At 39.6% G+C, this 23,480-nt stretch overlaps 1 protein-coding gene across 1 annotated transcript in view; it reads right to left on the bottom strand.

Moving 5' to 3' along the window:
* Positions 1-23,480, bottom strand: part of GPC6 (glypican 6) — a 1,231,564-nt gene that overhangs the window by 1,147,111 nt on the left and 60,973 nt on the right. The window lies entirely within an intron of this gene.

Genomic DNA, 23,480 nt, shown 5'->3' with positions numbered 1-23,480 from the left:
GTTGCCATTGCCTTCTCCAGTGTGGATGTGAGAGTTGGACGATAAAGAAAGCTGAGCGCTGAAGAATTGATGCTTTAGCACTGTGGCACTGGAGTCCCTTGGACTGCAAGGAGGTCAAACCAGTCCATCCTAAAGGAAATCAGTCCTGAATATTCATTGGAAGGACTAATGCTGAAGCTGAAACCCCAATACTTTGGCCACCTGATGCGAAGAACTGACTCATTTGAAAAGACCATGATGCTCGGAAAGATAGAAGGCAGGATAAGAAGGGGAAGACAGAGGATGAGACGGCTGGATGGCATCACTGACTCAATGGACATGAGTTTGAGTAAACTCCAGGAGTTTGTGATGGACAGGGAGGCCTGGCATGCTGCAGTCCATGGGGTCGCAGAGTCAGACACAACTGAGTCACTGAACTGAACTGAACCATGAGACTTCTCATTTCTTCAAAAATCTTCCTAAGTCTTTCAAAACAGAGCTATGTGTCTACAAAATTGTAATGGCTGCGCATGAGTCTTTCCAATATTTGTTTTCCAAGTACATACCACAGACAGGTCAGGTTCTGTGCTGGTTCCAGATTGAGTCTCAAGGTTAATCACTTCTGATTCTTAATATATGGGGTTTCCAAACAGCATAAATCCTGGAGCCATCACAAAAGCTGGATAAATTGAGGTGCCTGAACATGTAGCTCCAAAACCCAAATCTACCATTTTTCACATCTCAGTGACCTTTTCAGATTTATCTGGCCAAGAACACACTGCACACCCAAACTCCCCTCCCTGGAATACCCACATCCTCCACCACTGAACTGCCTTCACATAGCTTAACTGTGGCACTCTTGTCAAGTCTTTGACTTATACCCAACATAAATAACCTACTCCCTCTTTTATGTCCTCATTGTACCCTGAAGAGACTTCTAACAGAGTTTATGTTAGCAAGTTATTCACATGTTTATCTCCTACTAAACGCCAAGCCCTGGCTTGGCCACGGGACCCATGTGTTCATCTTTTTTTTCCCAAACACTTGGCGTGCTACTTCATAGTGAATAAGCAAACTTTTTTTCTCTTTTGGCCATCCTGCACAGCACGTGGCATCTTAGCTGCCTGATGAGGGAGTGAATCCACACCCTTTGCAGTGGAAGTGCAAATGCCTAACCACTGAAACCACCAGGGAAGTCCCTAAGCAAAATTTTAATGTATGTAAAACAGCATAAAGAGCCACAAACGCGCAGTGGTTCTGTTGAGAAAATGAAACTTTCTGAGCCCTAACGGTTCTGATTTAAAGTCAAAAACTGAATCCATCTGGGAGTTGAGATGAACCCCACTGAACCATGGACTGGACACAAAATAGGACTTGAATAACAGGTCGAAACTGACCACTGAGGCAATCCCCTGACAACGTGGTGGAAAGGCTCACCAATGAGGTGGGAGAGAGGATGGCAAACAAGAGGGGAAAGGAAGAAAGGAAAAAACGTCAGCCAAGATGGCTCAGTCGTATCCAACTCTTTGCCACCCCTTGGACTGCAGCCCGCCAGGCTCCTCTGTCCATAGAATTCTCCAGGCAAGAATATTGGACTAGGTAGCCATTCCCTTCTCCAAGGAATCTTCCCAACCCAGGGATCAAACCCTGGTCTCCCGCATTGCAGGCAGATTCTTTGCCATTTGAGCCACCAGGAAAGCTCTGTTTTAATGAAAGGTCCTTGGTAACATAAGGGCTGAAAAGTTGATAGTTGAAGCATATGTGTGTGTGTGATATACATATAGCACATATTTTGTCCATTACATAATAAGTTTGTCTACATTAATAAGCCTTCAATAATGCTATCACACATCTCTTAAGTTTATAATGGTCACCATAATGGAAACATTAATAAGGCAACTGCTGATGCGTTACCTACTAAGAAATCTGTATTACAAAATCATTTCAACATTATATAATTTAACATAAAAATGACAAAAATAATGTATCAAATAATTGTCACAAAAACTGAAATAAAAGATGGATCAAAGTTTAAGATCTATCCAATTCCAGCACAAAGAAAAATTGTAAACTTGTTACCCAATATCAAGTCTAGGAGACCACAGCATTGATACTCAAACTGAACTGCTTTATAGCAGACCCTAATGAGATAAATATAAATATTAGGGGTAAGCAGAATTTCTTATTCAAAGTTGACAATATCAATTGAATCTAACACTAATGTACTTGCATCTTTTAATTCATTGACAAATCAATTTTATTTTATGAAAGAATCAATCTGCAATGGACTGGAAGGAGGAGGAAGAGTAGAAGGAAGAAGGTAAAAAGAAGGACTGGTCATTCATGATGGAGTTTGAGAAGTACTGTTCTACTATTGGAGAAGGAAATGGCAACCCACTCCAGTACTCTTGCCTGGAAAATTCCATGGAAGGGGGAGCCTGTTAGGCTACAGTCCATGGGTTTGCAAAGAGTTGGACACGACGGAGTGACTTCATTGGTTCACTGGTTCTACTAGATGTAAACCTGTCAGAAGCCTGCCCAGTTAGTGGCTAACATTGGTCTCACACTAGAACTTGCTGTGGGCTGCCCATTCCAGGTAAAAGATTACAGGCAACTTGAATCTGGTTATTTAAGCTGCTCAAGACAACACCTTAGTGATGTGACTTCTTTGGGGCACTATTTTCTCAGGGGAAATGAAACTGTCCCTCTTCAAGAAAAATAGTCTTTAGTTTTAATAGACGGACATGGAGGAAATACTTTCTAGGGTTCATTTCAACCCTAAAATTCTCTGATTCTATTGTTGGCTTATTGCTGAAATGTTACACGGATTTCTTTGCGGTTTGAAAAAATAGTTTATTTGACACTGGAATCAAAGAAGGAATTTTCAGTTAATCTGTACTATAAACAACATAAAATAATTTGGCGCTCTCAAATCCAAGAAATAAAAGAGACAGGCATTACTTGGGAAAGAGAAATCATTCCTTTTCTTGTGGGATAGTACTAAAGAAGAAAGGGAGGCAGGGAGGGAGGGGGAGACAGGGACAGAAGGACACAAGTAATAAAATGTGAGCTGCTAGTGATAAATTAGGCTGTGAGAAGGTTGAAGTTTTATTTGAACAAAACACAGTCATTAAAGATGGAAAATGAGCAAACTCTAATGTGATGTGATTCTGAGTGAGGGAGAGAGTGGCACTTGGTACTTCAGAGGCTTTAGACAGGGTGACCTCACTGCAGTTTTAAATAGACTGCCCATCATAAGCATAAATTATCACCCCATGAAACTTTGATAGATTGGACACTGACCTGGAAATTAACAATCAAGCATACTGTAGAAAAAATTTAAGTGAACCTTTAGCTTATAATCAGCATGAGGCTGATTAGAATAAAAAGTGAAATCATCACCATTTTTTTTAATTGCTATTGTTAAAATAGAAATTAGCTGAATGAGCAAAGAAAAATATAACGTTTCAACTGTCATAAAAAAAAAAAAAGTCATTCCCTCTCCTGCCATGAAGATTTGTTCATGGAGACTAATTTCTTCTGGAAAGTAGTAGTTGAGCAGTACAGAAAGCTATAGAATTTGGTTTAACAACTTAATAAACTGCTCATTTGGAGAAGGAAATGGCAAGCCACTCCAGTATTCTTGCCTGGAGAATCCCATGGACAGAAGAGCCTGGTGGGCTGCCATCTATGGGGTCGCACAGTCAGGCACAACTGAAGCGACTTAGCAGCAGCAGCAGCAAACTGCTCATTAATGAATTGCTATATCAAATAATATTGTGGAATGTTTCCCAAGCTGAATCCAGTGTTTTGTTCCAAACTATTACACGACATCAAAAATATATCATCAGGTTTAGGTATAGGTACATTGTTTTCCACTATGGAAAGTCACAGTATTCTCCTTTAAACCATTCCTCTCGGTTCATATATTTCAGTTCAGTTCAGTTGCTCAGTCATGTCTGACTCTTTCAACCCCTTGGACTGCTGCACGCCAGGCCTCCCTGTCTATCACCAACTCCCGGAGTTTACTCAAACTCATGTCTATTGAATTGGTGATGCCATCCAACTATCTCCTCCTCTGTGGTCCCCTTCCCCATATATTTAATGCCATTTAAAATTCTGAAATTTCTACCTGCTACAAAATTGTTTCCTCTCAAAAAAAAAACCTGATTCCAATTGTTTACTAGTATTATATATTGTTATCTCTTGATTTAAAGCCCTTTTTCTTTGAGAAAGTATCTTCTTTAATATAGAGCTATATTCAAATGAATTTAACACATTTACAGGAATCACTTTAAAATGTAACTAAAACTATGTTTGGTGATTTATTGTTCTTAGTAAAAGCAAATGAATACACAGCTCTTGAGTCAATAATTTTTTCTGGAGTATATAAAAACTCTGCTTTTGGTTAGGGTAATGTGCTCTGTGCTGTGCTGTGCTAATAAGTCACTTCAGTCGTGTCTGACCCTTCACGATGCTTTGTACTGTAGCCCTTCAGGTTCCCCTGTCCATGGGATTCTCCAGGCAAGAATACTGGAGTGGATTGCCATGCCCTCCTCCAGGGGATCTTCCCCACCCAGGGATGGAACCCATGTCTCTTATGTCTCCTGCACTGGCAGGCAGGTTCATTACCATTAGGGCCACCTGGGAAGCCCAAGGTAATGTGCAGTATTTGCATTATTATGAGTCTATAGTTTCTCTGATGAACCAGATAGTGTCCTGATTTTTTTTTAAACTTCATTATTTTCTCGGATTTAATTGTCACCTCTCTTTTTTTTCCCTTTTGCTTAGACCCTTGCCAAACTCTCCACCACTAAAAGCAGTTAAGATACAGGTATTCCATGGGCAAAGATATCAGGTAGTCCATAGTCTGGCACCCTCATATCTCCTCCTCCAAATTGTGTTGGTTGATCCCTATGCTAAGTCGCTTCAGTCGTGTCTGACTCTGTGCGACCCCATAGACGGCAGCCCACCAGGCTCCCCCATCCCTGGGATTCTCCAGGCAAGAACATTGGAGTGGGTTGCCATTTCCTTCTCCAATGCATGAAAGTGAAAAGTGAAAGTAAAGTCGCTCTGTCGTTCCGGACTCTTAGCAACCCCATGGACTGCAGCCTACCAGGCTCCTCTCTCCATGGGATTTTCCAGTCAAGAGTACTGGAGTGGGGTGCCATTGCCTTCTCCAGGTTGATCCCTAGACCTCTCAAATAACTATTGACCTGTGATCTCTCATTTACTACTTCTAGTTTCCATACTGCTGCAGGGGCATTCTGTATTAGTTGCATTCTTTTTTTAAAAAAGTTTTTGTTTATTCAAGTTCTGTGTTCATTCCAGACAGAAAATCTTTATTTTTATTAATTTTTAGTGAAATCACTACTTATTTATTTCATACTTATTTACGTGGCTGCATCAGGTCTTAGTCGCAGTAGGCAGGATCTTCCTTGCGTCCTGTAGGATCTTATGTTGTGGCACACGGACTCTCTATTTGAGGCCTGCGGGCTCCATTGCTCTGTGGCATGTAGGATCTTAGTTCCCTGAATAGGGATTGAACCAGAGTCCCCTGCATTGCAAGGTGGATTCTTAACCTCTGGACCACCAGGGGAGTCCCCATCACTTGCATTCTTAATCTATTGTATACAACACATATTTTTCTCATTTAAAAGCCTTTAGGATCTGGTCTTCAAGCCTAAAGTTGTAAAATTTCATGATGATGTTCTTGGCTTTTTTTTTTTTTCATGAATTTGGTTATGAATTAGAATGCATAAGGTGTGTCCTTCACTTCTATAACAATTTTTTTTATCAGTTTGAGATTTATTTCCTTTCACTTGGCTCTTTAAACAAAAACACTATCAGTTGTAGATTATGTGGTCAACTTGTTATACTTTCCTGGATATTATTCCCTTTAATGGTTATACTGTTCTATTGATTAAATTTATTTCTGCTTTCAATTTTTTTCATTTTCACGAGGTCTCTCTTGTTCTTTAATTGTTCTGAATGTCACAGCATCACATTCCTTTTCATAGAAACAATGCCTTCTCTTATTTCCCTATGTTAATTTTCTCTTTTGTTTATTTGAATCATTCCTCCTGCTCCTCAATCAATTATTAATTTAGTTTCTCCAAGCTTCTTTTTGGTACAACCTGTTTCTTTCTTGTTGGGGTTTACTCCAAATACTTGGTGATCCGTGGATATATTTAAGAGGGAGAAAACTTAAAAACGACTGGGAACACTGCGGGCAAGGCCTGCAGTTTATCAACTGATGAATTTCACTGCAGGGTGGGCAGACAGGCATCTGAGATCCTTCAAGTATCAAAAAATCTATACATCTTTTCTTTAGAGCTAGTTTCTCCAGAAAATAAACATTCACTCATTCAGGTGGTTCAGTGTTAAAGAATCCACCTGTCAATGCAGGCAACAGGGGGTTCAATCCCTGGGTTGGGAAGATCCCCTGCAGTACAAATGGGAACCCACTCCAGTATTCTTACCTGGAAAAGTCCATGGACAGAGGAGCCTGATGAGCTACAGCCCATGGGGTCACAAAGAGTCAGACATGTCTGAGTGACTGAGGGCCCACAGGCGCATACACACACACACACACACACTCCATTTGGGAGTGACAGAACTGTCTGCCAATACTACTGGAAAGAGATGGCAGGAGAGAGCTAGGGATCTCACTGCTAATTACACAGACTACCTTCAGCTGTGCAGAGTGTCCCGGTGTCTAGAATCACTCTAGCTCTTGATCTCCATAGTATAAATCTCATTTCTGACTAAGAGTGAGAGCACACGCCAGCCATTTGCTAACTTCACATACAGGGGAAGGGGGCCTGGAGAGCTATAACGTACCCAATTCAGACTTCCAACAGATTTCCTGTTTTCGCCCTATATTTCACTCCCAGCTTCTCCAGTATCTAATATTGCCCATTCTTGTCTTTGCCAGGGTTCTGAAGTGTAAATTTGTTCCTGCTCGTGGGCCCTTTCCTCCACAAGCGCAAGGGATCCGACTCTCTCTCTGCTCTAGTAATCCCTCCTTCCAATTTATTTTACCCAGAAATTCCAGGCATTTCCAACCCATCATCTCCTCTCCAGTTCTCTTTGCTCCGGTGTGTTTCCAGCCTTTTCACTCCTTTCATTTCAGCAAGGTGTTCGGGAACTAGCTGAGGCAAACACATCTGCTCAAGTTGCTGTGTTTAACTAGAATCTCCAGATCTTTTTTTCTAAGTCAGAAAATATGCTCCTCCTAATTGAATCAAGTCATCCTGCACTGAATGCCGAAAAGAACCTATTAGTCATGTTATTCATTCACCCTCTGGATTTAAAATAAAATGAAAGTTGCTCAGTCATGCTCGACTCTTTGCAACTCCACGGACTGTAGCCTGCCAGGCTCCTCTGTCCATGGAATTCTCTAGGCCAGAATACTTGAGTGCGTAGCCTTTCCCTTCGCCAGGGGATCTTCCCGACCCAGGGATTGAACCCAGGTCTCCCGCATTGCAGGTGGATTCTTTACCATCTGAGCCACCAGGGAAGCCCAGATTTAAACTAAGTGTCTGCCTTGGGCAGGTGGGGTTGACGAGTTCACCAACATCGAAGGTAAAAATCGACATCAGTAAAAATAGACACATATTTACAAATGAAAAACTGGCATCTATTTACAAATGATGCAGCTATCTAGAATGACTCTTAAAATGTATTTGGTTGTGGAGAGGAAGGGGAGCCTCAAACGGGCTATTCTCCATGAGTCCACTTTCCACAACTCAGGAGACCAAACCTATCAATCATCAGCAAAATACAGAGGGCTACTCCATCTTCTTGGCATCCATCAGAAATTTCTGGGCTAGTCCTCCCTTGTAAAATGACAATGCCAGATAATAACGGTTGAACTCACAGGAGAAAAGGCATGTATGATGGGAGAAGAGGACATGACTATGACAGAAAGCATTGAGTCGGTGGTTTTCCTGGCCATTTATCATTCCTCCTGCCTTCTCCACACCATCATAAAGAAATCTCAGTCTGTGTGCTGAAACAGTGGCGGGGCTTATCATAGTACAATAACAGCCAGAGGAAAGTCCAAAATGAAAAAAGACTGACTTTAGAACACAAAAAAAAATATCTGAAGTTGGATTTCAATCAAGGTTCGAGCCCCCTCCATGCATTGCACTCTCTGCTGGAAATTTTAACAAAACCAATTGAGAATTCACCACAATCCCATCAGTTTTTGTTAAAATCAATAAAAAAAAAAAAAGAGTAAATGTAGAGGCATAGAGGGTCAGCACTGATGCCACAGACATTTCCTTTCCTCCAAATTAAAAGCTGTCATAAATTCAACTCGAGAAAAAAGAAGAGAGAAAGAAAACAAACAAAAACAGAAAAGCATGTCTCTCATGAAAATTGAGGGCTCAGGATGACCAAAGGAGGTGTGTGAGGTTTCCATTGATCACAGACTTCCTATGAGAGTTCAAAGTACAGGCTAGTTATCAAAAAAGTTAAGACAACCCTGACCAGCATACAGAGATTCATAGAGGGTATCCAGCTAATCAAAGCACGATTTTCCCAAAACTTCTACTGATAGAAATTATCTTTTTTTTTTCCTTTTTCTGTTCAGAAAACATCAAGATAGCCAATGAGCTTATCAAACAGTTTTAAACAGACTGAATACTAAGGCAGTATTATATGACTTGGTATGTGCAAATTCTGATTCTTTTAATGGAAAAAAAATGCTTTAAAAAAAGAACTGTTAAAATTTGAATTTGATTTCTTAATGCAGGACCACATACAAACCATTCGTTCCATGAAGATATTAAAAGTCAGCCAATTTTTAGCAACATAAAGGATAAAACAGGGACCACCTCTCCCATTACATTTCTAAACCTCCCCTCACGTTTATAATACAGGTCTACATACTTGGAAGTGCTGTTGAAATTGACTTGCTAATGAGAGTGGCTCAAAGTACTAAGATAGCTTGCTCCTAAAATGTAGATCAGATAATGAGAGTTTTAGCATTTTAGTGGATAAGCTGTAGAAATCAAATGAAAAAAAAGGTATATGACACCTTCTCAGAAGAGCCAAGTGCATTAAAGTATATGCTGAGCATTGCAACAAACATTTAAGCCATGAGTTCTGGAAAATACCGTAAGATTCTGAGTTACTGCTTTTGGGGAAACGCTTGCAAGTCTGATAGAACAAGGTAAAACATTTTAGTAGAATGCCAGTCTGAAAGAGATGGTCAAGAAATGTGTGTAGCATGTAATAAGGGATAAAATGACAGTTTTTCATTTTAATTATTATTTCCTGATTGTTAAAGAAATAACCTGGTTTTAAAGTTACAGTTTTCCAATGAAGACAGTGGTTTAGAGTATAGATATAGTCTAGCTGGTTCTTTCCTTCAATGCCTAGAGCATGTTTTTTACACCATCCCTAACTGAACTCCTGCTGCTGCTGCTAAGTCGCGTCAGTCGAGTCCGACTCTGTGCGACCCCATAGACGGCAGCCCACCAGGCTCCCCCGTCCCTGGGATTCTCCAGGCAAGAACACTGGAGTGGGTTGCCATTTCCTTCTCCAATGCATGAAAGTGAAAAGTGAAAGTGAAGTCGCTCAGTCGTGTCCAACTCTTAGCGACCCCATGGACTGTAGCCCACCAGGCTCCTCCATCCATGGGGTTCCATTCTGTTATTAATTTATATGTCCTCCTGGCAACAGGGCTTCCCAGGTGGCTCAGTGGTAAAGAATCCACCTGCCAATACAGGAAACACAGGAGACTCAGGTTCAATCCCTGGGTCAGGAAGATCCCCTGGGGGAGGAAAAGGCAACCCAGTCCAGTATTCTTGTCTGGGAAATCCCATGAATGAAGGAGTCTAGTAGGCTACAGTCCATGGGGTCCCAAAAGAATAGGACACAACTTAGTGCTTAAAGAACAACCTCCTGAAACACCTGATCAGCAGACTTTTGAGATCAGGGAAATATTAGGGCTTCTCAAATGTTTCTGAAGAAATATAGTTAATTACTAATTAAATAACTGAATAAGTCAGCCTTATCTATTCATTGGTAATAATTATAATTTGTAATAGCTAATAATGTACCAATTTTAAAAGCAAAATCAATAATGAATATAATTGCAATTACATTCAATAAGGGCATTTTATATACCTAGTCTCTTCCAAGAATACATTTTATCATTTCCCTAGAAAATAGAACGATACTTAAAGACAATTTCTCCACAATATGACTACAGTCAATTTGATGCAAGAAAAAAATGACAGTATTAAAGGTATTTAATTACATTTGAAAGAAAGTGAAAGTGTTAGTTGCTCTGTCATGTCCAACTCTTTGGATCCCATGGACTGCAGCTCACCAGGTTCCTCTGTCCATGGAATTTTTCAGGCAAGAATCCTGGAATAGGTTGTCATTCCCTTCTTCAGGGAACTTTCCTGACCCACGGATCAAAACCAGGTCTCTTGCATCACAGGCAGTTTCTTTACCATCTGAGCCACCAGGCATGCATGCTAAGTCACTTCAGCCCTGTCCGGGTCTGTGCGACCCTATGGACTATAGCCCAACAGGCTCCTCTCCCCATGGGATTCTCTAGGTAAGAATACTGGAGTGGGTTGCCATGCCCTTCTCCAAGGGATCTTCCCAACCTAGGGATGCAACCCCTGTCTCTTACACCTCTTGCATTGGCAGGCGGGTTTTTTTACCACTAGTGCCACCAGGGAAGCCCATAATTACATTTATCATTTTAAATAAAAAGTATAATATTCAAGTTATATTTTAAGAGTTGGATATTAAAACATTAAATATTTTAGTGAGTTTTTTTAAAGGACATAAATATTGGATAAAGAAGTCCCCTCCCTCTCACTACTCCCTCAAAATAATCAGAAAATGAAAGTACCTTAATCATCCAGCAGAAGTAACAGTAGGCTGGCTTTCAACTTTTAGTTTCAATGTTCTCAAACTCTTTCTTGTCTTTTTTGTACCGTCACTACGCATGAGTCTAGGTTCCCATCAACCTCAGACCAGGTTATCCCCTCAAAATGTTTAGCCGTATGATCCTTTGGTTAGCCATGTGACCCTCTGGGTTCACAGTCTATTCCCAGATAACCTTTTTATATGACCTGATTTCCTGCACAGCATCATGACAGCTTTCTCATTTCTCCGTACACACCGCTCCCTCCTTGTTTCCTATCTAATGAGGTCCAGAGGTCTTCCTTGCACTCCGCAGCCTTGCAGTATCCAATACAGTCATGCCCATCCAGCTTAACACCCAGCCTGTGTGTGTCCACAGTTCCATCTGACTCTGTGCGACCCCATGGACTGTAGGCCGCCAGGCTCCTCTGTCCAGGAAATTTTCCTGGCAAGAATACTGGAGTGGGTTGCCGTGCCCTCCTTCAGGGGATCTTCCTGATCCAGGGATCAAAGCCCACTTGTCTTGCATCTCCTGCATTGGCAGGTGGGCTTCCCAGGTGGCACTAGTGGTAAAGAACCTGCCTGTCAATTCAGGAGAAGGAAGAGATGCAGGTTCCATCCCAGGGTCGGGAAGATCTCCTTGAGGAGTGCATGGCAACCCACTCCCATATTCCTGTCTAGAGAATCACATGGACAAAGGAGCCTGGCAGACTACAGTCCAGGGGTTGCAAAGAGTCCGAGACGACTGAAGCAACTTAGCACAGAGGTACAAAAGAACCAAGGCCTACTGAATTGCAGTCCAATTTGAACATCAAAGGCGAAACTGATAACCTAAATTCAACGCTTCTACTGTACATAGTGGGTCAGGAAAAACACAAGAATGCATTGTGGGGACTGTAAGATACTAAGCTTACATCCCAAGCCTAGTCATCTATTCTGAATCCTCAACGCAAGCATGTTTCAACCCTCAGACTCTTGAACTGCTATCCTCTATGTTCAGGGTTAGAAAGGCAGGTTAATGCACTTCATCAATTTGGTCACTTTGATTCTATGCAATTCATCTTGTCTTCAAGTTATCTCTGCTGACTTAAGATCTGAAGACATGGGATTTCCCTGGTAGATCAGTGGTTAAGACTCCGAACTTCCACTGCAAGGGGCATGGGTTCAATCCCTAGTTAGGGAACTAAGATCCCACATGCTGTGCTCCTTGGCCAAAATAAAGAAAGAACAGAACTGAAGATAAAAAGACACATTTTAGAACAAGGGAAACTAGAATAGAGTTCTCCTGACAGCTCAAACTCAGGGGATGGTTTTGCTTCATGTAAATGCATCAAACTTACAAAGAGTAAAACAATCCAGAACAATCTAAATTAAGCAAGGGATTCATGCCTACAATGTGAAATTGGGAATCCATTAAAAAAAATGAAGTCTGTAACAACACAGAGAACTTCTCAGTGTACACGTGCTTGTGAGAAAGCAAACTGGAGAATTACATATGTGGTATCACCTCATTTATATAATTCTTAAAGGATAAAATTCTACTATATGTATGTTTGTATAAGAATAGAAAATATATAGAGGGTGAACACAAGAAATTATTTACATTGGTTATGTTGGAGTAGACGAGAAACTCTTCTATTCACATTGCAGCGCCTTGACATATTAATTATTCAGTACAAGTACATTTTTTAAAAAGCACAAAAGGGCTGAAAGTCATCCTGTTGGTCACCTCAAGTGCTTTATGTTGTGGTCACACTTTAAAGTGATCTCTCAGGTTCCAACATAAAGGCTGAGAAACTGATGAAAAATGTTCCCACCTTATTTCAAAAGAAAGTATACCAACATTGCTAGCTATCTGATGTTCAAATAATGGATTGGTTTTACTTATCCAAGGAAAAGAAACACTACTTTCTGGGTTTCAAGCCTCAACGGTTTTATTGGTTCTTCATTTCTGTTTGTGTTTGGTTTTGATGGGTTTTATTTTGGGGTTGTGTCAAATAAATGATCCTAGATGCTATGATGTCAAAACTTCTAACAGCGAAGTATATGGCCATTTTGGAATCATATTTACTTAGATCCAAAAAGGAATCTCTAAAACAGAATTAACGTCTACTGACATGGCATGTTAGCTTCCTAACTTCATTACCTAGAACACATTGCTTCTCTATTAAATATGAAAATGGTTATGTCTCTAATATCTGCTTTCATTATCACCTAATATCATCATAGACTAAATTACATTATTAATTGCATGGCAAAGATGACTTTCAGTACAGTTTATAGTGCCAAAGAGGATATCATTAAAATTACATTAAACCATCTCCTGGCATGGTAAATCTACTTGGGTACAGTAGATTTTAGAGAAGACAAAGTCACACGCCAGCATGTGGAACAACTACAGAGTTCCTGCAGTATGCAGAAGTAGCTAAAGATTTCAAGGTGCTCAATGAAATAAATTATCCTTAATTTAATTGACCGTGCTACTCACAGGCACACCTCTTTAATAAACGGCTCAGTTTAGGGATACTGACTTAAGAACTTAAAGCAGGTTATCCAATTAGAGAAGGAAATTGATATCTAATGATGGAAGAATGCTGAGGGCTTGTCAAAGCAATCACTAGGTCCTATGAAATGAAAAGTGTAAAAAAGAAAAAGAAAGCAGGAAACTGAATAAGCTGTAGGCCTGTAAAATAATAATAACAATGGTAATATAATATAAGCCACTGACAATCAGTTTCAGTCTTTCTTGCTTAAACAGTTAAACTCTCAAAATAGGAAATAATAGACTTATGTAACTCACAATACAAAAGGAAATTGACCTGAGAGGTCAGAACTTTTGGCCATATACAGTATAAACAGGAATGGGAATACACCCCATTCTCAGAATTTATTGACACTTTCATACAAACAAATAATGAGGAAATATGCTGAAAAGTGACAAACATAAAAAAGTCAGTTTCAACAAGAGAAAAGAACTGAAATCTACCAGAAGGGGGAAATGATTATTTTCAAGAAACGATAAAAAAAAAACAAAACAGGGAAGCTATCTGGTTTTGTAATGCTTTCTGAAGTACTGCCAATTTCACATGAGATAGATGTGAAATGACTATCTAATTAGGATACTTAGGTGTCTTCAAAGCTGCAGTAACTTTCTGAATGAATTTTTTATTACTCACCTACTACTGAAAAGCAGTGCATGTAACCCTTCCAGCAGTCTATGAGGGGACTCTTTTTCTCCTTATCTTTCTTTTTATCCCAGATCACAGGCTAAAAATCATTCTTCTGACTATCCCAGAAACCCTTCTGTCCCTGAACCCTCAATGGTTACCTGATACAGGTGAGAATTTTAGAAGGGTGGGTTTTATAATTGTTCCTGATTCACAAGTTAGATTTAGATTTGGACCCTGTCACAATTTCCACCTTCACTTTGTTAGCCTTCTGGGTTAGACTGTGAGCACTTTGTGTGGGTCAAAAATTGCATCTTCTTCTAATTAACTCATCATTTGTTTACAAAGAGACTAATCTCTACAAGTTTTCATGAAGTTCTAAGCATCATAAGTCAAGATCTAGTCCCCACCCACTGCAAGCAGTGGCAGGCACTCCACTGCTGTGACACAGATATGTCATGTTTCCAAAGCACCCTTGTGAGCAACCCTGGTTTTGCTCATTATGTTGGCTAATCTTATACGTCAACATGATTGGGCTAAGGGACTCCCAGATCGCTGGTAAAACACTATTTCTGGGTATATCTATGAGGGTGTTTCTGAAGAAGATCAGCATTTGAAGCTCTCTTTTTCCACTGAGAAAGAGATCCACCTTCCCCAGGGCTGGTGGGTAGCATCCAAATCTTAAGGATGTGACTAGAACAAGAAGGCTGAGAAAGGGCAGATGCCCTGAGATGGCCATCTTCCCCTTCCCTGGGACATCCCAAGCTCCTGGTTCTCAGCATTCAGACTCAGGCACTAAAACGCAGACCCCTGGTTCTAATGCCTTCAGATTTGGACTACGTTAAATCACTGGCTTTCCTGGGGCCCCAGTTTGCAGATGGTATACTGTGGGACTTCTCAGTCTCCATAAGCACCTGAGCCAATTCCTATAATGAATCCTCTCTTGGTATCTATGTATCTATTTATCTATATCAATATGTTGTCTCTCCGGAAAACCCTGAATTCTACACCCATCCTGTTGAGACAGACCTTTATCTGCAGATTCTTCAATGATAAAGGGAAGTCAAACCAAAGCTGAGGGAAATGGATGCAGAAGGAAGTAGGTGGAAAGAATATGAGGCCTGGAGGAGTTCCTTCAGTGAAAGGACAATTAGCTGCAGCGGTGTTTACATGGTTTCTGCAGCTGCACCTCCATCCTGAGCATTCAAGGGTCAGTTCAGAAGCAGAAATTGAAAAGCGCTCAGCCGTGTCCAGCACTTTGCAACCCCATGGCCTATACAGTCCATGGAATTCTCCAGGCCAGAATAGTGGAGTGGGTAGCTGTTCCCTTGTCCAGGGGATCGTCCAACCCAGGGATCAAACCCAGGTCTCCTACATTGCAGGTGGATTCTTTACCAGCTGAGCCACTCAGAAGCAGAGGGAGGTGATCATTTCCAGTTGGTGACAGATGGTGTCCAAGCCAAGTCTGGATGACCATTCACAAGGAAAACGGAAGTGGGGACTGGGGCACCTGTGACTCCCTGAGATTGTGAAATACGCACTCACCATGGCAACTGGTCCAGTCAGACTCCAAAGGAATCTAGAGTGGAGTTGTCAGCTTGCACAGCGAGTTCACACAGAACCCTTCTTAAAACGTACCCTATGATTGCAGAGACTTTAATCATTCACCAGCCAAATCAGGTCACTCCGACAGTGCAAGCAGAAGCTCAGTTTTAGTGAATTACCTGGTACCACACGTATAAACCAGGACTGTCCCAGGCAAAACCGGACCTGTGATTACTGTGTCTACAGCACTCAGAGAAGAACCACCAAGGAACAGTAGCATTAATAATAAATAATATTCCCACATGACTGTCTCACCATTCAAGGCTTTTTCCTCCGATATTTATTTTAAAAGTTAAAACACCAAAATTATGGCATCATGAAAATAATTATAGCTTATTATATTCCTATATATTTTCCCAAGTGATATATTTTCTAGATGCTTACACTAAAGCATATATACTTTATAAATTGCTTATACCAATTATAGTTTAAAATATGTCATATTATTAAATTAAAGGCTTCATTAATTTAAGAAAATGCATATATAAATATATCATATTGCACACTATAATACATTAACAGAGTGGTTTCAAAGTGATTTGATATATGTAATCTTATTAGAATCAGTCATCTAAAAATAAGAACAAGCATGAAGGGGTATATTCATACCAACCAAAATATTAGCAATACCATGAATTATCCTTATGTTTATATTTCAAGTCTAATGCTGAAATGGCTATTTTTAAAGTCATTCTTTATGGAAAACAGATTGTTACATATTCAAATATTGGCTCTATGATTTTTTTTTTTTAAGTCACAATCTACACCATTCAGACCCTATAAATATTTTGGGGAAAACACATTGTTCATATTTAAAATAAAAATTATTTATGTATAATCTGTATAGTCTTCTGAAAAAAATTAATACCTCTTTGAAGGGAGGAAAATATCTGAATCTACCCAGTGTTACAGTTTAGTATTTGGCTCACAATATGGCCAGCTGGTAAAGAGTCACCTGCCAATGCAGGAGATATGGGTTCAATCTCTGCATCAGGAAGATTCCCCTGGAGGAGGAAATGGCAACCAACTGCGGTATTCTTGCCTGGAGAATGCCATGGACAGAGGAACCTGGCAGACGTGACTGAGTGACTGAGCAAGCAAGCACGCACAATAGTACCTACTCAGTAAATGCTCATTAAACACAGGATGACTGATTAAATGAATGAACCAGCAATCTCACAGGGAAATGTTTAAGATGATAACTATTCAATGATCATCCATATTCTCAGTGGAAACAAACTGCATCTAAAACATAGTATTTACTGAACCTAAAGAATACTATTGGAATTTGCTGTTTACATTTCTTAATCATATATCATATAGAAACATTAAAATTATAAATCAAAATTATAGGGTCGTCTTATTTAGCTATATCAAAGTTTCAGAAATTTAATTATATACATGCTGTGCTGAGCCACTCAGTCATGTCCGACTCTTTGCAACCGCATGGACTGTAGCCCACCATGCTCCTCTGTCCATGGGATTCTCCAGGTAAGAATACTGCAGTGGGTTCCCATGGCCTCCTCCAAGGGATCTTCCCAACCCAGGGATGGATCGAACCCAGGTGTCCTGCATTGCAGGCAGATTCTTTACCATCTGAGCCAGTTGGGAATTACTCTGGAAGTACACTGGTTAAAATTCCGTACTTCCACTGTGAGAGGCATAGTTCCGACCTCTGGTCAGGAGCTAAGATACCATACGCCTTGTGAGGTGGCCAAAAGAAAAATTATATATAGTTATAGATCCATTTATTTAAATTTGGTTTAATCATTTCTACCAGGATCAGAGGATTTATTATGAACCAACTACTTCTTAGTCCCTGTGGACACAAAAGAGTAAGTTAGGCTCTGAAGCAACTTTTTGTCTAACAATAACATTTCTAGATTAAAATAAGCATTATTATAAAATTTTATGATACCAAAGCCTCAGGATTCTTCATAATTGACCAGAAGTTAAGTTTGGTTTTTATAACATTTGTATAATGATTCCTAAAACCATCCTCAATCATATACATAATCATAAACTCTCCTGGGTTAACACAATAGAGCTAATAGAAAGAGCCCTTCACACTTCACCTATGTCTCTCTTCATGCACAATTATGAATGATTTATAATTAGCATCTTTATTTAATGACAATTTTTAAAGTAATCTGAATATTTTTAACTTTTCCCCTTGTACTCTAATAACCACTTCCTAAACTTCCTATATGATTAAGATTAATAAGCAAGGATAATTTCATCCCACTTCCCATTTGATTCATCATAAAATCTGAATTATTTGAAGAGGCAGACAATGATATATTAATGTATAATTGTGAAATAACAATGAGAGAACATGATCACTCATGTAAGGAAGATTTAAGTGGATTAGGCAAACATATGACTATAACTCCACCCACACCATGAATTACACTTTCACTATTGCCATATAGGGGCTTCCCTGGTGGCTCAAACGGTAAAGAATCTGCATGCAATGCAGGAGACCCAGGTTTGATCCCTGGGTTGGGAAGATCCCCTAGAGAAGGGAATGTCTATCCATCCCAGTATTCTTGCCTGGAGAATTCCATGGGGTCTTGACTGGAGCCTGGGGGTCTACAATCCATGGTGTTGCAAAGAGATGGACACGACTGAGCGGCTAACACTTTCACATTACCATATGTATAACATGCTGTTAAAAACTGAATGTCAAATATTTCTTTTTCTGCAATCCAGAATAAACAGTTAGGTTAAATATAAGTAAACTTTTGAGGAAAGAAATGGCAACCCACTCCAGTATTCTTGCCTGGGAAATCCCATGGAGCGGGGAGCCTGGTGGGCTATAGTCCATGGGGTCACAGAGTCAAACACGACTTAGCGACTAAACCACACGTGACCACCACACAATAGGCAAAATTCTACAACTGATTACCAAGGGAAGCTAGAAGACCTCTTTCACTGGCAATATTTTAAAAGAGAAATCAAAATTCAAAAGGATTTACTGAGTTTCTAAGCTCCACTGATCTTCTCAATTTCATTTATTGCTCTTCTAAGCTCCAGTATAAGCACTAAGGATGCAAAGATAGAACATGCTCCCTGCCCTTTTCAAACTTCAATTCTGGGAGAGGGCATCATATTTAAAAAGAAAAACAAATATGCAGTGTAGAAAATGTATTAAGAACCCAGTCCTATTGGATCACAAATAATAACTTCTCAAACGTATGGCATGCTTTTGATGTACAACTTCAAAAAGATGGATAGACAAAATGACTGGACAAGATTCCTTTTAGTCGCATGATTCAGTGAATTTAGCTTCCCTAGAATGTTAAGTAAATGAAGTTGTTTTAAATTATCAGATAGTTTCATATGATTCTCTTGGAGATAGGACCTATTTGAAGTGAAATCTTAGATCAATCAATTATATGAAATATTTAACAACTTCATTTCCTACGGTAAAGTATTAAATCTGTTTACTTTTACTCTTAAAATTTAGAGTCATTATATTCCATTTTCCTCTCTGAAATCTTTTGCAAAAAAAAGTCATTAGATTCATCAAGCAGTTAAATAAAAGATTTGTCTGAATATATTCAAAGCCCAGTTTAACAATGAGTAAACCAAGTTGGCCCTATTTTAATTATATACTGGCTAATAAATAGAATTTTCCCACTCATAAACATCAGAAACCACCTCCCCAAAATGTAGGTCACTGTAATAGCAAAACCTTTTAAATTCAGCATTTACTTTCATCATCACTTTTCATTACATACTGAACTCTTGATCATTAGTTTCTACATTTCAGCTTTTTATAAATAAAGACTATATGGTTTTTATATTGCATATAGAGATATGCAGTAACTCTATATTGAAATGAGACTGTTCAATACCCACCTGCATTAGTTTGTTATGTACTATGAATGTTGCTATAAATCCTATATTAATATTATAAACATCGTTTCAACTGAATATACTAGCCTTCCATTCATTTATATAGGAAATGAGCACATTTATGACTATCTTAATCTTTTAGTGATCTCTACTTTCTGCTCTTTGGTTTTAATATTTTATTTTCTAATATAGTTCAGTGCATATGGGAAGCAGAAAGTTGATTGCTTGATAAGCACATTTAGAAAAATATGAGAAAAATAAAAACAAATCTGGAAAGTAGATTGCTTGATAAAGTCATTTAGGAAATATGAGAAAACTAAAATCAAATCTGGAGTGCTTTTCTATATGAAATGCAATATAAAAAGTTTAGAAAAATAAAGTTGTTAAGTCATCCATAACACATCTGTGGACCCTAATGTAAGATAACATGACAAGAAGAAAAAAGAAATATGTAAAAAAGACATACTCATTTAGAATCAAATGATATACAAGAAATAAGAGACTTAATACTTCATCTTCATGGCTTTGGACATTAGGAAGAGAGGGTGTCAGTTCCCTCACTAATTTTCTCACCTTGAGGAAATCACTTAACCCTTCGGATAATAATTAAGAATTCCAATAATAATGAATGAAGAATAATCATGCCTGTCAAGATTGTCGTGAAGATTAAATTAAATGATATGCATCAATGAGCTCACATGACCTACAATATACATGAGATACAGGATTTTATGTTCTGCTCCCTCCTCTAGAAGTTTAGGGACGTGATTAATGCTACAGTCAACTATAGGTTTACAAACTAAGACTACTTGGCAGAGCAGCAGCCCAAAGCCCAGAAGGAATAAGTGATCTAACAGAGTGTCCTCATTAATTTGGGGACAGTCTCTCCTCATAACTTTTCTAACATAACCAGTCAGGGTCCCAAAATGACAGCAAACTGGGATTCCCATCAGATGCTGACTGGGTTTGGTTCTCAGCCCAAGCTGTTCATCAGAATCAAGAGAAGCTTGACATGAAATACCAATGCTTGGACCCAGCTCCAGAGATTCACACTTCATTGGCCTTCTGTGAAGCCAGATAGAGTTTCATTGTTTTGCATGTGTTGACTGGTTGCATTCAAGTGTCCCCAGATGTTCCTAATGAACATGTTAAGGACCACTGCTGTAAATTATCTAAATCCTGGTCCCCATCGTCTACTTCAACCCCATCCTCTTCAGTAGGAAGTTGGGACTGATGCTATTGTGGGTTTCAAGGATCTCAAGATCAGAAATAGAGGCTTAAGAGTGGAATGAAGAGCTGGGGTGAGAAGTTCTCAGCCAGCACAAAGGTAAGTTGCCAAAACAGAGAGAATAGAGCCTCTCTGGAATGCCAGAGACTCCTTGACCAAGCTTTAGTCCAGTTTCTTTCGAGGCCTCTTCTACAGTAGCCTTGTCCTTGGCCTGCTGAGCTTAGTGTAGCAGAAATCTGCCACCCATCCCTGATATCTAATCAAGTTCTTCTTAGTAAATTTCCATCCACTAACCCCCTCACTCTGCCCATTAGCTTCATAATCTGTCTTTGCTGTACTTGGAGTTGAGCTTAGTTTTATACCTAAGGCTCTCTCTACCACGTAGCTCTAATAAAATCTGTCTTGCTGTTTTAACAAGTATCAGAATTATTCTTTTAAAGTTCCTATATTCTCCAAAATACAGTCCAAACTACAGGAAACTCAACTCCATGTAGAAGTCTAAGGATGGTGCCAGAGATTCTTTGCACCAGAGAAAAGCCATAGAAAGCAAGACCAGATAAAAGGGAAAGGTTCTATAGAGATTTTCTAGAGGAGTTGTGAGAAGGGTGTTGTGAAAGCCGAGAAGAGTGCCTAAAGTTGAGGCTCCCAACTGTCAACTGCCATCAGACATGCCAGCAGGAATTCTCTGTAAGTCTCACACTGGTTGCAATGACTAATGCTTCGTAGCCCCATTACCCTTAGTCATATCCTGGATTTAAGTCCTATGACAGAGTTTTATTGATGGTAGTATTTTCTCTCCTCTGAATAAGTCCCAAGAAACACCTCCTCTTGCATTGTGTATTCTGCAATCTCTTTCAATAATTTCCTCCATATTTGCAAGTCCTTTTTTGTATATAAAACCCGTCATTTACCTTAATTGAAAATCCTCACTGAATATGCAGTGTTATTCTTAAAGAACATCAAGAGATTGAGAAATGGGCTCCAGTCCATATGGAAGTCCCCTGAAGAAGGAAATAGAGTCAAAGGGTAACCAGATCACTTGAATGGCATTCCAGAAATAGATGGACCATGTGCTTTTTCATCTTTACCACTACAAATTAAAGACTTTTACAATCCAAAAGATTGAAGTCAATTAATACACACTATCTCAGGCAGGAAACATACCAGATCCCACACATTTTAGAATTTAATACTTAAAATAGTAACATCCCATTAGCTAGAAAAGAAAGCATTCCCACATCCCATTCCCATCTATAAACAGGCCTTCATAACACTTTGCTTAACACTTTCTGTACTCATAGACAGAGGAAAATACAGTGACCTAATTTTGATCTTCTTTTCAGAAGTCTGAATAAATTTTATTTTATTTTTGTGTGACTAAACCAAGTTCATAAGAGGCAGCTTGGCAGGGATGTTAAAACTGCAAAGATTATCTTGTTCATTACCCTAGAAAGCTCGCTCTAGTCACCATGTCAACTGAACCATCTATTAGGACTAATATTAATGTGATGCTCCAAAAATGGCTACCCTCTGTAGACATCAAGGGAGATCCTAGTTGGTTTTGGACGTGGCTAGAAGAACCATCCCAACTGGCCAAAGAAGGATGTTCACTGGCCATGGCATGTCTCGGGATCTTTTTCTCCCTAAGACTGCAATTGTGCTGGGGAAGGAGGAATCATTATTGTAACAATCTCCCAGCTATCCATAAGCCCTAAGAAGTCATGACCCCTGGAGCTGACAGGAATAAGGTTAAATAAGTCAGTTCTCCAGCTCTGCCAGTGAGAAGTGAGTGCAACTTATTCAAGGCTGTGAAAGAGGCAACATACCCCCTTCTATGCTTCCTCTTGCCCTTCCTCATCCCTCACCAATACAAGCTGCATAGATTAACTAATATCAACAAGGACACCAAGCCCAGCTTAGCAAAGTCACAAAGAGACCTCTAGAAACTATGAAGAGTAACATGTTGTTTCCACTCTCTAGAAAGTTCTTTGTAGAATGACATATACTAGTCATTCCAGATTGTGCTTTCTCTGTGAAACCTTCTCAAGGTCCCTTCAAGAGGACCAGTGACACATTTCCAACCATTACCACTGTAGCATATAAACTGGTAAACTGTGATTATTTATCTACAGTTCAGTTCAGTCACTCAGTTGTGTCTGACTCTTTGCGACCCCATGGACTGCAGCACGCCAGACCTCCCTACCCATCACCAACTCCCAGAGTTTACTCAAACTCATGTCCATCACATCAATGATGCCATCCAACCATCTCATCCTCTGTCATCCCCTTCTCCCACCTTCAATCCTTCCCAGCATCAGGGTTTTTTCCAATGAGTCCGTTCTTTGCATCAGGTGGCCAAAGTATTGGAGTTTCAGCTTCACCATCAGTTCTTCCAATGAATATTCAGGACTGATTTCCTTTAGAATAGACTTGTTGGATCTCCTTGCAGTCCAAGGCACTCTCAAGAGTCTTCTCCAACACCACAGTTCAAAAGCATCAATTCTTCAGCACTCAGCTTTCTTTATAGTCCAACTCTCACATCCATACATGACTACTGGAAAAACTATATTTGTCTACATACAGCACCAAACTGCAGACTCGGGGCTCTTTGAAATCATGACTCTTCAGTTTTGCATCACACCACCCAAGGCAGTAACAGTTGGCTAGTGTGGCTTGCAGTAACATTTGTTGGGTTAGTGAATGAATGAATGAGTGAAGCTGAGAATAAGCTGCGTGTGTGCTAA

This window comes from Bos taurus, chromosome 12 (assembly GCF_002263795.3).
Source record: "Bos taurus isolate L1 Dominette 01449 registration number 42190680 breed Hereford chromosome 12, ARS-UCD2.0, whole genome shotgun sequence".
Lineage (NCBI taxonomy): Eukaryota > Metazoa > Chordata > Mammalia > Artiodactyla > Bovidae > Bos > Bos taurus.
This window is presented reverse-complemented; position numbering and strand designations above follow the sequence as displayed.